A 5,156-nucleotide genomic window follows, 5' to 3' on the forward strand; every position below is an offset into this window, starting at 1 on the left:
TAGTCCCTGATTTTTGTGGGATTGCTTTGAGTTTCTCTCCATTTAGTTTGATGTTGGCTACTGGTTTGCTGTATATTGATTGCTATTATTATATTTAGTTATAGGCCTTGAATTCCTGATCTTTCCAAACTTTTATCATAAATGTGTACTGGATTTTGTCAAATGCTTTCTCAGCATCTAAGAAGATGATCATGTGGTTTTTGTCTTTGAGTTTGTTTATATAGTGTAATACGTTGATGGATTTCCATATGTTACACCATCCCTGCATCCTTGGGATGAAGCCTACTTGATCATGATGGATGATCGTTTTGATGTGTTCTTTGATTCAGTTTGAGAGATTTTATTGAGTATTTTTGCATTGATATTCATAAAGGAAATTGGTCTGAAGTTCTCTTTCTTTGTTGGGTCTTTGTGGGGTTTAGGTATCAGATTAATTGTGGCTTCATAGAATGAATTGAGTAGAGAGAGTACCTTCTGTTTCTCTTTTGTGAAATAGTTTGAGGAGTCTTGGAATTAGGTCTTCTTTGAAGGTCTGATAGAACTCTGCACTAAACCCATCTATCTGGTCCTGTGCTTTTTTGGGTTGGGAGACTATTAATGACTGTTTCTAATTCTTTAGGGGATATGGGACTATTTAGATCATTAATCTGATCTGATTTAACTTTGGTACCTGGTATCTGTCTAGAAACTTGTCCATTTCGTCCAGGTTTTCCAGTTTTGTTGAGTATAGCCTTTTGTATTAGGATCTGATGATGCTTTGGATTTCCTCAGGTTCTGTTGTTATGTCACTCTTTTCATTTCTGATTTTGTTAATTAGGATGCTGTCCCTGTGCCCTCTAGTTAGTCTGGCTAAGGGTTTATCTATCTTGTTGATTTTCTAAAAACAAAACAAAACAAAAACAGCTCCTGGTTTGGTTGATTCTTTGTATAGTTCTTTTTGTTTCTACTTGGTTTACTTCAACCCTAAATTTGATTATTTCCTGTCATCTATTCCTCTTGGGTCAATTTGCTTCCTTTTGTTCTAGAGCTTTTATGAGTGCTGTCAAGCTGCTAGTGTGTGCCTCTCTAGTTTATTTTTGGCAGCACTAAGACCTATGAGTTTTCCTCTTAGGACTACTTTCATTGTGTCCCATAAGTTTGGGTATGTTGTGGTTTCATTTTCATTAAACTCTAAAAAGTCTTTAATTTCTTTCTTTATTTCTTCCTTGATCAAGTTTTCATTGAGTAGAGTGTTGTTCAGCTTCCACAAAGAAAGAAACCTTGGCTTTCTATTATTTATGTTGTTACTGAAGATCAGCCTTAATCTGTGGTGATCTGATAGGATGCATGGGATAATTTCAGTATTTTTGTATCTGTTGAGGCCTGTTTGGTGACCAATTATATGGTCAGTTTTGGAGAAGGTACCATGAAGTGCTGAAAAGAAGGCTTATCCTTTTGTTTTAGGATAAAATGTTCTGTAGATATCTGTTAAATCCATTTGGTGCATAACTTCTGTTAGTTTCACTGTGTCTCTGTTAAGTTTCTATTTCCAGGATCTGTCCATTGCTGAGGGTGGGGTGTTAAAGTATCCCACTATTATTGTGTGAGGTGCAATGTGTGCTTTAAGCTTTACTAAAGTTTCTTTAATGAATGTGGATGCCCTTGCATTTGGAGCATAGATGTTCAGAATTGAGAGTTCATCTTGGAAGATTTTACCTTTGATAAGTATGAAGTGCCCCTCCTTGTCTTTTTTTTGATAACTTTGGGTTGGAGGTCGATTTTATTCGATATTCGAATGGCTACTCCAGCTTGTTTCTTCAGAATGTTTGCTTGTAAAATTGTTTTCCAACTTTTTACTCTGTCTTTGTCCCTGAGGTGGGTTTCCTGTATGCAGCCAAATGTTGGGTCCTGTTTATGTAGCCAGTCTGTTAGTCTATTTCTTTTTATTGGGGAATTGAGTCCATTGATTCTAGAAGATATTAAGGAAAAGTAATTGTTACTTCCTCTTATTTTTGTTGTTGGAGTTGGGATTCTGTTCCTGCAGCTATCTTCTTTTATGTTTGTTGAAGGATTTTTCTTGCTTTTTCTAGGGTGTCATTTCCCTCCTTGTGTTGGAGTGTTCCCTTTATTATCCTTTGAAGAGCTGGATTCATGAAAAGGTATTGTGTGAATTTGGTTTTGTCGTGGAATACTTTGGTTTCTCCATCTATGGTAATTGAGAGTTTTGCGGGTATAGTAGCCTGGGCTGGCATTTCTGTTCTCTTAGTGTCTGTATAACATCTGACCAGGATCTTCTGGCTTTCATAGTCTCTGGTGAGAAGTCTGGTGTAATTCTAATAGGTCTGTCTTTATATGTTACTTGACCTTTTTCCCTTACTGATTTTAATATTCTATCTTTATTTAGTGCATTTGGTGTTTTGATTATTATGTGACAGGAGGAATTTCTTTTCTGGTCCAATCTATTTGGAGCTCTGTAGGCTTCTTGTATGTTCATGGGCATCTCTTTCTTTAGGTTAGGGAAGTTTCCTTCTATAATTTTGTTGAAGATATTTACTGGCCCTTTGAGTTGAAAAATCTTCACCTATGCCTATTATCCTTAGGTTTGGTCTTCTCATTGTGTCCTGGATTTCCTTGATGTTTTGAGTTAGGATCTTTTTGCATTTTGCATTTTCTTTGATTGTTGTGTCCATGTTTTCTATGGAATCTTCTGCACCTGAGATTCTCTCTTCCATCTCTTATATTCTACTGCTGATGCTCAAATCTATGGTTCCTAATTTCTTTCCTAGGAGTTCTATCTTCAGTGTTGTCTCCCTTTGTGATTTCTTTATTGTTTCTACTTCCCTTTTTAGATCTTGGATGGTTTTGTTCAATTCTTTCACCTGTTTAGTAGTGTTTTCCTGTAACTCTGTAAGGGATTTTGGTGTTTCTTCTTCAAGGGCTTCTAGCTGATTACCTGTGTTTTCCTGTATTTCTTTGAAGGAGTTATTTATTTCCTTCTTAAAGTCCTCCACCATCATCATGAGAAGTGACTTTAGATCCATATCTTGCTTTTCTGGTGTGATGGTGTGTCCAGGACTTACTATGGTGGGAGAGTTTGGTTCTGATGATGCCAAGTAACCTTGGTTTCTGTTGCTTCTGTTCTTATGCTTCCCTCCTGCCATCTAATTATCTCAAGTGCTTGCTGCCCTCAATATATCTGACTGGAGCCTGTCCTTCCTATAATCCCATTTGATTCAGGACTTCTCAGAGTCCAGCTTTCTCTGTGATCCTGTGATACCAGATTCCTGTGAACCTGAGATTCTGGGTGTGTCTGAGTTCTTGACAGTCAAGCTTCCTCTGAGACCCTGAGATCCTGATGTGACCAAGCTCCTGTTAACCTAGGATCCTGAAATCCTAGGATCCTGGGAGTGTTACAGTACCTGGAAGTAGTGTCTCCTTTGGGGACCATGGAGTAGGGCTGTCTGGTGTGTTCAAAACCAAGGTATACCAGTACCAATCAGAAGGAACCTGAGCCACTGGTCAGGCAGGGCTCCTGTGTCCTTACTCTTTCTGTCACAGGCCAGTCACGATTGGTTTGGTACAGATGTTGTGTTCCACTCACCAGTGATCCTAAGATCCTGGGTGTGCTAGGGTGCCTGTGGCGTGGAGAGTCCTCTGGGTACTGTGGGACCGTCTTCTGAGTTCGTGCCCAAGGTGTCCACATATTGTGTCTTTAGATCCTCCTGGATACTCATCTATATGTATGATAGGCATTTCAATAATGGAGCAATTGTACTGGAGAGATGACTCAATGGTTAAGAGCATCTGTGGCTCTCCCAGAGGACCCCAGTTCATTTCTCAGCACCCTCATTAAGTGGCTCAGAACTATCCATAACTCCAGCTCCAAGGGATCTGATGTTTCTGACCTCTGTGGGTATCTGCAGACAGACAGACAGACCGACCAACAGACAGTCAGACAGACAGACAAGTGCACATACATATTTTAAAAGTAACAAACTAAATCTCCCTAACAATGGAAATATTAAGCTCGGAGAAGTGAAAGTGCCTGTGCACAGAGCAAGATGATGTAAGTGGAGGAGACAGAATGAGAACTCATGTCAGTGTGATTCTAAGACACTTGCCCTTCCTTCTCTAGAAGGCACTAAACCTTGGGTCTCTGGTAACCCCAGCAACTAACAATCCTTCACCCTAAGATGGCCATTCCTGTGGAAGTCATGGCCTTGGCAGTACCAGTGGTGTTAGAGGCAGCCTCCCTACTGCTTGAAGCCAAATTTAAAATGTCAAAATTATTTAACAAGAATATTTTCCGTCTTCTCAGGAAATGTGCAGCAATGGACTAAATATAGAAAGGTGAATTTTCTAAAGCTGACACAGCTGTCTTGCCCTCTGCCTTCATTATAGTTGCTATCTCTAACAAAACATATAATTTAAAATACTAATTTGTTTTCTTCTTGTGGGTGTGCATGCATTTGTGTGTATATGAACACACACATGATCATGTGTGGTAGACAGAGGTTATAATCTGGTGTCTTTCTCTGCTGCTCCCTACCTTTTTTTGTTTGTTTTGTTGCTATTCTTGTTGCTTTGAGATTATGTGGTCCTGGTTGTCCTAGAACTCACTATGTAAACCATGTTGGATTCAAACTCACAGAGATCCTTCTGCCTCTGTCTCCTAAGCATTGATATTAAAAGCATATGCCTTCATCCCTAACCCTCCACCTTATTTTTTTTGAGACAGACTCTCTCAAAGACCTGAAGGTTGCCAACCCCAAGGCTGTTCCTTTCTCTGCCTTCTCTGTGCTACATTACAGGTGCACACTGTGCTGTTTGATTCATGTGTGTGTTGGGGATCAAGCTCCAGTCCTGATGGTTGTGCATTAAGTGCTTTAACAGTACGTCCTTTCCCCAGCATCCATTCTGTTTTTATTGAGATGAGACATCCCTGTATGCCCTACACTGACTTGAAACTCACTATGTAGCCCAAGCTGACCTTAAATCCACAATCTTTCTGCCTCCACTTCCAAGTGCTACCAGTAAACCACCACACCTGGCTAAAGGTACTAAATTTAATTATTTATGTTTTCTAGATGTTTTTAAATTAAATGGAAGCAAGATCTCTCTCTCTCTCTTTCTCTCTCTCTCTCTCTCTCTCTCTCTCTCTCTCTCTCTCTCTCTCT

The sequence above is a fragment of the Mus caroli genome, chromosome 11 (genome assembly GCF_900094665.2).
Source record: "Mus caroli chromosome 11, CAROLI_EIJ_v1.1, whole genome shotgun sequence".
In the NCBI taxonomy this organism is placed as follows: Eukaryota; Metazoa; Chordata; class Mammalia; order Rodentia; family Muridae; genus Mus; species Mus caroli.